This window comes from Canis aureus, chromosome 7 (genome assembly GCF_053574225.1).
Source record: "Canis aureus isolate CA01 chromosome 7, VMU_Caureus_v.1.0, whole genome shotgun sequence".
Lineage (NCBI taxonomy): Eukaryota > Metazoa > Chordata > Mammalia > Carnivora > Canidae > Canis > Canis aureus.
In genome coordinates this window covers 16,659,409-16,671,758 of record NC_135617.1, presented here as the reverse complement: position 1 = coordinate 16,671,758, position 12,350 = coordinate 16,659,409, and the positions used below count along the sequence as shown (strand labels likewise).

The following is a 12,350-nucleotide window of genomic DNA, read 5'->3' as shown; positions in this document are numbered from 1 at the left end:
ACTGACTGAGCCACTCAGGTGTCCCTAGCTGTTACTCTTTTAATTATACGTCTTAGTGTAGACCTCTTTGGGTTCCTCTTATTTAGAACTGTCTGGGCTTCCAGGATCTGGAATTCTGTTTCTTTTGCGGGATTGGTGAAGTATTCTGCCATTAGTTCTTCAAACAAGTTTTCTGGCCCCTTTCCTCTCTCTTTTACTTCTGGGACCCCTGTAATGCAAATACTATTTTGCCTGATATTGTTGCAAATGTCTTTGTAGGTAAGTTTACTTTTAAAGTTTTTTTTTTTTTTTTGTTTTGTTTTGTTTGTTTGTTTGTTTTTGCTACTCTGTCTGGGTGTATATCATTGTTTTGTCTCCTAGCTCTCTGATCCATTTTGCTTTATCCAGTCTACTTTTGAAAACATGTAGTATATTTTTCATTTAAGTTATTGTATTCTTTAGCTCCATAAGTTCTGTTTGATTCTTTCTTATATATTCTGTCTTTTTATTGGAGTTTTCACTGTGTTCTTCCCTTTCTCCTACAAGATCAGTGAACATCTTCATTACCTTCTTTATGAAGTCAGTTGCTATCTCTGTTTCATTAGAGTGTTTTTCTATGGCTTTGTTTTGTTCTTTTGTTTGCAACATATTCCTGTGTCTCCTCATTTTGTGACTTTATGTATTTATTTTTTTTCAAATATTTTATTTATTTATTCATGAGAGACAGAGAGAGAGAGAGAGAGAGAGAGAGAATGAGAGAGAGGCAGAGACATAGGCAGAGGGAGAAGCAGGCTCTATGCAGAGAGCCCAATACCCGACTTGATCCCTGGACTCCAGGATCATGCCCTGGGTCAAAGGCAGGTGCTAAACTGCTGAGCCACCCAGGGATCCCCTCTGTATTTATTTCTATGGATTAGGCAAGTCAGCTACTTTTCTTAGTCTTGAAGGAGTAGCCTTGTGTAGGAGATATCTCATGGGCTCAGTAGTGTTATGACCTCTGGCTACCAGAGAGAGGCACTCAAGAGGCCACCCCTGTGTGAGTGGCATGCCTACCTGCTCTGTGGTAGGGCTGTGGCTATGGTGTGGTGGTGGGTGGGTCCCTCAGCAGGGCGTATCCTCAAGTGCTATCAGGTTGGAAGGAATTCACAAATGACACCCACCAGTGATAGTATTAGCAAATTAGAATGATATTTTCAAACAATGGCACCTACCAATGTTTCTGCCCCTGAACAGAGTCCTAGTAAGTTCCTCTCCCTCCATCATTTGCTTGAAGTTTAATAAGTGGGTCTCCTTCACACATGGTCTAGGTGCTTTTCAAGCATATTTTTGCTCTGAATCCCAGGGTGAGTGAATCTGTGCATAAGCCCTTTAAGAGCTGGTTCTCCATTCCCTTCAGTTTTATGGTTTTCCTGGATGTACTCCCCATTGGTTGTCAAAGCCAGTTGTCTTGAGGACTCATCTGTCTTTGCATGGTTTAGAGATTGGAGTGCCTGATTAGGAGCACAGACCCTTGCTTCTCAAGGAAAATTTTCATATATTTTTTAAAGATTTATTTATTTATTAATGAGAGAGAGAGAGAGAGGCAGAGACACAGGCAGAGGGAGAAACAAGCTCCATGCAGGGAGCCCAATGTGGGACTCAATCCTGGGTCTCTAGGATCCCACCCTGGGCTGAAGGCAGCACTAAACCACTGAGCCACCTGGGCTGCCCTCATATTTTTTTTATTTCCCTTCTGATTGTGGATGGCTACACCTAGGATGTTTTTTGTTTGTTTGTTTGTTTGCTTTATTTTAGTGAGTGTGTCTCTGATGCTTTTACCTGTTTTGATGCCATTAATTTCTTTTTGTTTGAGGTTCTGTTCATCCAGTTTTCAAGTCTTTTTCAGAAGAATTTATTCTATATGCTGTAAATTTGTTGTGTCTGCGAGAGGAGGTGAGATTAGTATCTTCCTATGCCACCATCTTGAGCTACTCTCTAAAAATCTTAATAAGGTAATGTATTTAAAACTTTTTTTCCAGTTCTTAACACAAAGACATTGTTCAATAGACATTATTTGTAATTATTGTTAATTATTATTTCTTAAAGCCACTTACATTTTGTGAACCCATTACCCCTTCCTATAACAGAAATATTGCTTCCTCCCTTTTGGCCTAAGATCACTTTTTAGACTTCCATATTAAAGCCAGACATACATTTTATAACTATTTGATTTTCCTCCTTCTTAACTAAACAATGACCTCCTTGATAAACCTAGATTTTATTTTCCTGTCTAATCCTGCTCCCTTACATAACCCCTGGCTCAAAGCAAGCACTGAGAAATGCTTTTCAAATAAATGAAGGATAGCAAATTAGTACCAATGCTCCAGATTTCCTGATTTGTAGGCAAGTGTTCTTTTTACTTAATACTCTTACTTTTCAGGGTGGGAAAGCAGAAGATTTTTTTTTTTTTATCTACTAAGATAAATTTTTATAATGTTTGAATTTATGGATGTTTTTTAAAAACATAGAATGCTTTATAATGTTGAATATACATATCTAGTTTTGTAATATAGAAATGATTCAAATTACACAAAAATTATATGACCACCAAATGGCATTCTCATGGTTGTTAATTTGTCAATGTACCCCTTCTTTGTCTGACCTTGATGTTAGGATGAAAATACTTCTAAGAATTGGTTCTTTGTTATTAAAAATTTGTCCTTGGTGTTGAGGAAATCTCCTTCATTGGAGTATATGTCCTACTAAATCAATTAGGTGGAATAGAATCAGCAAAATACTATTTCTCAAATCTCAGGAAATCTTTTTGTGGGTCATGACAACATGAATTATGAATAATACCTAGTATGTAATATTCAGTGTTTACATACTTAACATTTTGCCTGTGAACTCCAAGTGTTTCACATATATTAAAACATTTCCCATTTCTTTATAAGTCAGGAACCAGAGATTGGAGACAGTTTTCCTTTGAACAGATAGAAATTCTATTGTTCTAGAAAAGTGACAAATATGAAGTCATATAGATTTTGAGTGAAACTTGAACTAGCTTAAGTTTCTTCTTTCTTTCGGTCTGGTACCAGATTGTATTCTTAAGGAAAGATTCAGAGAAAGATTTGATATAAGTATATGTTTTGCAGCATATAAGCAGTGATATCGGATACGATTATTTAAAAGCTGTTAGTATCTGAAAAGTTAAATCTATAGTTGTCAAAAGTAGGGGATACATTTGTAGTTGAAGTTGGTATTATGGCTATGGTGTTGCTACATATGTTATTTCAGTTTTTTTTAATTTATTTTTTATTGGTGTTCAATTTACTAGCATACAGAGTAACCCCCAGTGCCCGTCACCCATTCACTCCCACCCCCCACCCTTCTCCCCTTCTACCACCCCTAGTTCGTTTCTCAGAGTTAGCAGTCCTTACGTTCTGTCTCCCTTTCTGATATTTCCCACACATTTCTTCTCCTTTCCCTTATATTCCCTTTCACTATTATTTATATTCCCCAAATGAATGAGAACATATAATGTTTGTCCTTCTCCGACTGACTTACTTCACTCAGCATAATACCCTCCAGTTCCATCCACGTTGAAGCAAATGGTGGGTATTTGTCATTTCTAATAGCTGAGTAATATTCCATTGTATACATAAACCACATCTTCTTTATCCATTCATCTTCCGTTGGACACCGAGGCTCCTTCCACAGTTTGGCTATCGTGGCCATTGCTGCTATAAACATCGGGGTGCAGGTGTCCCGGCGTTTCATTGCATTTGTATCTTTGGGGTTATTTCAGTTTTGTTTATGTATTTGTGAAAGGTATAGAAGTTAATTTCATGCTCTATTTCTCAAATAGTTTGGAACTCTGGGAAAACACCATCATGCCACCAAGCAGTAGTCCTTTGTCTCCAACACCAGTAGACATGAAAAGTTTAGAACTTAGACATTCACATAATTTATCAATAGATTTTTTTCCTGAGAAGTTCTCCGGATTTAAATTTCTCTTTAATATTTAATAGGCTGATCAAGAAGACTAGTCCAAGAAAACCAGTACATTTCTCTTCAATTACTTAGCATTCAAAATGCAGTCAAAAGAAGTAAGGTATATGCTAAAGCTCATGTGTGAAACTGGTCTTAGATTATGTAGTATTTCTAGTAAATTTGAAATAGTACACTCAGTTTCTAAGTGAGAGTATAAAAAAATGCACCATTATTTAGTTAAAACATAATTTTATTTATTTACTTAAACATGTAACTATTTTAAAATTTTTATTTATTTTTGAGTTTATTTATTTAAGTGATATCTGCACTCCTCATGGGGCTTGAACTTATGATCCCGAGATCAAGAGTTGCATGTTATTCTGACTGAGCCATACAGTTTCCCCAAAAAACAATTTTAGAAAGTAAACTATTATTTTTTAACTAGAGAAAACCTTATTATAATTTAATGACTTAAAATCACATTCTAAACATAGAAATTTAAAAATTTAACTTCTGCCTATTTACAGATAGAGAAGTCTATTTATAAATGATCTCAACCCTAACAAATAATTAGTTTAATGGATATTAATGTGTATGTGACTTTTAAAATAAAATATGAAAACCAATGACAGTGATTTCACATTTGAGCACTTTTAGATAGCACAGTTCATTTCCTAATTTTTTTTTATTTTTTTAATTGGGGTTCAATTTGCCAATATTTAGCATAACACCCAGTGCTCATCCCACCAAGTGCCCCCTTCAGTGCCTGTCACCCAGTCATCCCAGGCCCCTGCCCACTTCCCCTTCCACTACTCCTTGTTCATTTCCCAGAGTTAGGTGTCTCTCATGTTTTGTCACCCTCACTGATATCTTCACTCATTTTCTCTCCTTTCCCTTTATTCCCTTTCACTAATTTTTATATTCCCCAAATGAATGAGACCATATAATGTTTGTCCTTCTCTGATTGACTTATTTCACTCAGCATAATACCCTCTAGGTCCCTCCACATCGAAGCAAATAGTGGGTATTTGTCGTTTCTAATGGCTGTGTAATAGTCAGTTGTATACATAGACCACAGCTTCTTTATCCATTCATCTTTCGATGGACACTGAGGCTCCTTCCACAGTTTGGCTATTGTGGACATTGCTGCTAGAAACATCGGGGTGTAGGTGTCCCGGCGTTTCACTGCATCTGTATCTTTGGGGTAAATTCCCAGCAGTGCAATTGCTGGGTCGTAGGGCAGGTCTATTTTTAACTCTTTGAGGAACCTCCACACAGTTTTCCAGAGTGGCTGCACTAGTTCACATTCCCACCAACAGTGCAAGAGGGTTCCCCTTTCTCCACATCCTCTCCAACATTTGTGGTTTCCTGCCTTGTTAATTTTCCCCATTCTCACTGGTGTGAGGTGGTATCTCATTGTGGTTTTGATTTGTATTTCCCTGATGGCCAGTGATGCGGAGCATTTTCTCATGTGCTTGTTGGCCATGTCTGTGTCTTCCTCTGTGATATTTCTGTTCATGTCTTTTGCCCATTTCATGATTGGATTGTTTGTTTCTTTGCTGTTGAGTTTAAGAAGTTCTTTATAGATCTTGGATACTAGCCCTTTATCTGATAGGTCATTTGCAAATATCTTCTCCCATTCTGTAGGTTGTCTTTTAGTTTTGTGGACTGTTTCTTTTGCTGTGCAAAAACTTCTTATCTTGATGAAGTCCCAATAGTTCATTTTTGTTTTCGTTTCTCTTGCCTTCATGGATGTATCTTGTAAGAAGTTGCTGTGGCCAAGTTCAGAAAGGTTGTTTCCTGTGTTCTCCTCTAGGATTTTGATGGAATCTTGTCTCACATTTAGACCTTTCATCCATTTTGAGTTTATCTTTGTGTATTGTGTAAGAGAATTGTGTAGTTTCATTCTTCTGCATGTTGCTGTCCAATTTTCCCAGCACCATTTATTGAAGAGACTGTCTTCTTTTTCCAGTGGATAGTCTAGATTTCCTAATTGTTTATTTCAATTCTGTATTCAGAGGGAATATAACTTCTTTTTTACATGACATATTTTTCAAACATTGATACATTTGTATAGTAGGCATTAAAAAGATGCATTGAAGCTATAGGTTTATTTCCAAACTAACATTTAGTATTAAGGAAAATACTACATTTATTTATTTATTTGAAAGAGAGAGAGAGAGAGATCATAAGCAGGGGGAAGAGGTTGAGGGAGAAGCAGACTCCCCACTGAGTGGGGAGTCCAATGTGGGACTCAATCCCAGGACCCTAGGATCACTACCTGAGATGCCACCCAGGTGCCTGGAAAACACTACATTTAAATTACATGTTACAGTGCCTTCTTGCTATGAAAGCAGTACCTAAAGCTATAATAAAGTTCAGATAACTGGCAGATATCCTTAATACTTGTACATAGATAAATTAGAACATGGTTTTTTGTAAATATACTCAAATTTTGGGAGCTGTAGAGAGAATCTGAGTTGTAACACATGAGATAGAGCATGGAAAGAACTGTCTCTTGAGAACCAAGACACTCTGGTTCCTGTCCAGGCAATAAACTAGGTTATCTTAGAGAAATCATTGGCATCCCTGGGGCTTCACTTTCTCATCTATAAGCTGAAAAATTCTGACTAAATGAACTCTTTTTTTTTTAATCTTAAGTATTAAAAGCCTAAGAGTGGAAAAAAAGAACAACTTTAAGTGTAAGAGTCAATATGCACTAGATGGCATGTGACATTTTGTATTATTTTTATTCATAAAAAGCTCATGCTGTATTATATACTGTTTGCTTTTAGGTAAACTGAGCTTTATATTATATCTGTATTTATACCACTTCTCCTTCATAGAATTCTCTATTGTTTTGGTGCCATATTTTGGGCTATTTTGAGCCCTGTATTGATATTGAGTATATAATCCTTCTTCATCCTTATCCAATATAGGATGATAGCAGCTGCACAGACGAATTGGGGTTACTTTGCTGGACTGGATGCCAAACTTGACTAGGGTGAGCATACAGTTTATTATCCAAATTGGCTTACTTCTGAGATTGAAAAGGAGTACTATTAACAATTATATGTTGACAACTACTATTAGCCAGGACTGTGAGGGAAATTTATAAGGAGTGCAAAGGGAATTATTTTAATGTGTTCTATATAATTTTGCATGCTCTTCTTTACTTATTCCTGCCTTTCTTGAAGCAGAGAAAATAAAATATTTAGGTTGAATAAAGGTAACATTTTGATTCAAATAGTGAAGTTGCAGGTTTTTCTTTTTATATGTAAAACAGCAAATAGGAGGGCTCAAATTTGGCCAGAAATTCTAAGAAAGACAATTATACAAAATCCAACAAACTCACTGAAATATGCAGTTCAGTACCTTGTCTTGCTTACCTCTCCATGAAAGGTCAAAAGTACCTCCTCCTGTGATATGTCTGCAATCCCTGAAAGATTGATTAAATTTCTATATAATACAGAACTGCTGAATCTAGTGAACCATAACTTATGTAATTTGTATTATACTTTATCAGTCACCTTTTAAAAGTGTTGAAGAATGAAACTTTCCCTTGTAGGCAATAGAAACCTGAGAAATACTTTATAGGAAATTTAGTAGTTTATTTGACTTAATGATCTCAAGGGTAGTATGGATTTCTTAAAGGGATTTAAATGTAAACATTGACTAATTTAGGTCTTTAAATTTTGAAAGGGAAAAGTCTGAGAATAAAGAAGATGGATTTTATGTTACATGGGAAAGAATGAAAAAAATAATCTTTTTACATATGGTGAAAGAGTGCCTAAAGAGATATTTGAAAACTTCCCTTGCTAACTCTTAATTCGAAAAGTAAGGTATGGTATAAGTTATAGAAACCTATCTACTCTTGGAAAATTTTATAGTATCTTGAGTTACTCTTAAATATGACCTATTCTTTTAGCAAGAGAGTTGAGAGTTTAAAGGCCAAGTGTATTACTCCTAGACATGTAGAGAATTTCCTCTTTTTCATTTTCTACCCAGCCCCCTCCTCATCATCCTTGCCTCAATTCCTAATTTTTTTAAAAACATTTTTTTCTTAAAGATTTTATTTATTTATTGAGAGATACACACAGAGGGAGAGAGAGGCAGAGACACAGGCAGAGGGAGAGGCAGGCTCCCTGCTAGGAGCCTGATGTGGGACTTGATCCCAGATCCCAGAATCATGCCCTGAGCTGACGGCAGGCGCTCAACCACTAAGCCATACAGGCACCCCCTCAATTCCTAATTCTCAACTCATTTTAAAGCGTGACATGGGGAAATACCCACAGAATATATAATCTCCAAATAAGTCTAGGAGATAGACCATCTTACATGTCCACTGAAGGCCTTAGGCAGATTAGCATGATCCTCATGTCCTTGAGTAACAGAGCTCAGAGCTCCTTGAAAGCTATAGAACTGTCCCTAGAGAACTCTGGGATGGAAGTCTGCAGTAAAAGAACTAACCTCTGAGAACATTGGGGTGGGGGTGCATGTAACAACACTCTGCTCGCTGAATGTAAAATCTAAACTCCTTAAGATGGTCTTCAAAGCCCTTCATCATTCACCCCATTTTCCTCTTCAACCCCATTTCTATAATATTTTCTACCATGGGTGTTTTTGTATTTGTAGTGTTTGCCATGCTTCCTTTATTCCTAAGCATTTTAAAGATTTTAAACCTATATCCTCTGCTTCTGATTTCCCCCACCTTCAATTGTCTTCCCTTGGTTAAATCTTATTCATTTCTCACCAGTTCAAGCATCTTTTCCCAAGGAAAGTCTTTTCTGACTAGGTCAACTCCACATTTTCTAACTGTATTAGTGTTCTATTGCTGTAAAACAAATGACTACAAATTTAGCTTCTTGACAGAACATAAGTTTATTATCTCACAGGTTTTTCTTGTTTTTGTTTTGTTTTGTTTGGTTAGGAGTGTGCATATAGCTTAGGTAGATATTCTTACTCATGTCTAATAAGGCTACAATCAAAGGATTGCCTGGGCTGCTATTCTTATCTGAGACCCACAGTCTTCTTTTAGGTTCACTGGTTGTTGGTAGAATTTATTTCGTTGAGGTTGTATGATTAAGAGTCCCCCTTTCCTGCTAGCTGTACATCGGGGACTACACTAAGCTCCTAGAGGCTCTCTACAGTTCTTTGTCACATGTCTCTCATAGGGAATTCATAATTTGACTGCTTGTTTTTTTCCCAGGTCAAAAGGAATGCATCTTTCTGATATTTCCTTTTTTAATTTTTAAAGTCCCCTCTGATTAAGTCAGGCCCACCCACACAACCCAGGTAATCTCTTTCTGATGAGCTCAAAGTCAGCTGAATAGTAACCTAATCACAGGAGTGATACCCCATTATATTTACACATTCTGCCTTTCTCATAAGAGAAAGGGATTATACAGGGCATATATACCAGGGGACATAAGTCTTGGGGGGCTAATTTAGAATTCTCTGCCTACTTCAAAGCTTTCTCATGCCATTTCCCTTTTCTCTTTTATCATAAAACACAGTTCAACTGTACATTTAATTGTTAGTCTTCTCTACTAGCATATAAGCTTCATGAAAGCAGGGAGTACTGTTCAGAGAGTTTCTCTTTGCTCATTGTTGTATCCTTGGATATTAGCACAACATTTAGCACAGTATAGATGCTCAACAAATACTTAAATAAATGAGTGACTTTTATTGATTGAATGAATGGATGAATGAAAGTTTTACCATGATTATCTGGCACGAGGTAGGTATTCTTAGGTCTAGTCATTCCCTAATGATTATGCACTAAAAGATGACAGCTTAATACCAGATATTAGGTCTCTATCCTGAGGTCACTAAAAGGACTGAAACTAAAAGAAGAAATGGCTCCTTAGCTCCCAAGACAAAGACTATTTATATTGCAAGATTGCCTGGCATTAAGTATAGTGCTTTTCTCTTAGAATAACTTTCAGAATCTGAACTTTTATCAACCCTTTTATAGAGGGACTACAATGAACCTGCCTCTGCAAGCCAGGTTACATAAGCTGAGAGGCTAGGTTGACCCCTTGGTAGACTCAGGTCTTAAATAAAGCCCAGGGGATTCTGGTGAGGGCAGTATAAAAACACAAACTGTGTGTGTGTGTGTCTGTGTGTATGTGTATGAATTTTGTGTTTATAAAACTAGATATTATTGATTATAGGGAAGATGGAAGAGGTCTCCTTTGATAGAGCCCTGCTTTCTCTTGCTCTTAATTTCCTGTAAAGGCAGTAGCTCAGTCAATATGTCCCAGGTGTCCTAGGAGAATATAGAATCATAGGCATAAATTCAGGGAAGTTACAGCAAAACTTTAGAATTCTACACACTTATAGGTAAGGAGGGCATGTCTCTCTGAAGTCGGGTGGCAGATCATATCTTTAATCTTGATAAATTCTTTCCTTAGTATCTGTATTTGTTAGAGTTCTCCAGAGAAACTGAACCAATAAGATGAAAAAATTATATTTATACATATTTGTATGTCTTTCATATATCTACTTATTTCATATACATTACATATTGTATGTGTATAAAAACATATTTAAGGAATTAGCTCACATGATTGGGGAGGCTTGGGAAGTCTGAAGTCGGCTGAGAGGGGCCAGATTGAAGGAAGAGTTGCTGTTTGAGTAGGTAGGCAATTTGCTATACAATCAGGAAGAGATGAAGTTACAGCTGAAGTCTGAAAGCAGTTTGCTGGAGAATTCCCTCTTGCTTTGGTGAAATCAGTCTTTTGCTGTATTTATGCCTTAACTGATTAGATGACGCCCATTCACATGATGTAATGCAATTGGCTTTACATAAAGTCCATGAATTTAAATATAAACCTCATACAAAAATGCTGCACAGACTGAGCGACACATGCAGTTATAGTGATGAAAGTCTAAGGTCAACAAGAGATATTGGTCAACCTGGTTCAGTGTCACAGATGAAGTGCTCCCATGGAACTTCTAGGTTCCTTTTTGACTTCTCAGCCATTAGACCTACCTTGTATTTCTTTCCCATACTCATTACTTCTATTTACTTTTTCCTGATACTGTAGAATGCCTTTTTTCTACCACCAGGTGAAAACTCTGTCTCTTTGGCAGATGATGAATATCTTCTGAAAGTTGAAGATAATTATAGTAGAAAAGTGACTTTTTACAGCTTTAAATTTGAATAAATTCAAGCCTGTAGAAAGTTAGAAGAATACAACCAATACTTTCTACATTTCATCTAGATTCACTACGTATAATATTTCCCCATTTTGATGTCTGTTTATTCATATGTACATATATGTGTATTTTGCTGAAAAAATTGAAAGCTAGCTGCAGATTCTTCATCCCTAAGTGCTATAGCCTCTATCCTGTAGACATACTTTCTTCTATTTAACCATGGCACTGTTATCATGCCCAAGAAATTTTATACTGATGCAATATTATCTAATATATAGCCTGTATTCAAATTCCCATTGCCTCAATAATGTCCTTTATAGATTAAAAAATTAGTTGAAATATAATTAACAGTGTAATGTTAGTGTCAGGTGTTCAGTGTAATGATTCAACAATGCTACACATTACTCAGTGCTTACCAGGTAAGTGTACTCTTAATCCCCTTCACCTATTATACCTATCCTCCAACCCATCTCCCTTTTGGTAACCATCAGTTTGTTCTCAATAGTTAAGAGTCTGTTTTTTGGGTTGTCTTTTTTTTTCTTTGCTCATTTGTTTTTGTTTCTTAAATTCCACATATGAGTGAAATTATTTAGTATTTATCATTTGGTATTTTTCTGACTTATTTCACTTAGCATCATACTCTCTAGATCCATCCATGTTGTTGCAAATGGCCAGATTTCATTTTTTTTATGGCTGAGTACTATTCCATTATATGTATATACCACTTCTTTATCCATTCATCTATTAACACTTGGACTGTCTCTATAATTTGGCTAAGTAATGCTGCAATAAGCATAGGGTGTATATATCTTTTCAAAGTACTGTTTTCATATTTTTTGGGTAACTACCTAGTGGAATTATAGGATCATATGGTAGTACTATTTTTAACTTTTTGAGGAACCTCCATAATGTTTTCTACAGTGGTTGCATCAGTTTGCTTTCCTGCCAGCAGTGCACAAGGGTTCATTTTTTCCCACATCCTCGCCAATACTTACTGTTTCTTGCATTTTTAATTTTAGCCATTCTGACAAATGTGAGGTGATATCCTGTTGTGGTTTTGATTTGTATTTTCTTGATGAGTGATGTTAAGCATCTTTTCATGTGTCTATTGGTCATTTATACATATTCTTTGGAGAAATGTCTGTTCATGTCTTATGCTCATATTTTCTTAAATTGGATAATTCTGTTTTTTGGTGTTGAGTTGTATAAGTTCTTTATATATGTTGTATGCTAAC

At 36.2% G+C, this 12,350-nt stretch overlaps 1 protein-coding gene and 1 long non-coding RNA gene across 2 annotated transcripts in view; one reads left to right on the top strand and one right to left on the bottom strand.

The window, feature by feature from the left end:
• Positions 1-8,394, bottom strand: part of LOC144317094 (uncharacterized) — a 38,375-nt gene extending 29,981 nt beyond the window's left edge. Inside the window, exons 1-2 of the long non-coding RNA XR_013382978.1 lie at positions 8,290-8,394; positions 7,341-7,390 (exon numbers count right to left, since the gene is read on the bottom strand). This is a non-coding gene — a long non-coding RNA (uncharacterized LOC144317094). The remainder of the gene's footprint in view (positions 1-7,340; positions 7,391-8,289) is intronic.
• The window catches only part of LOC144316684 (uncharacterized), a 507,527-nt gene that overhangs the window by 223,612 nt on the left and 271,565 nt on the right, over positions 1-12,350 (top strand). The window lies entirely within an intron of this gene.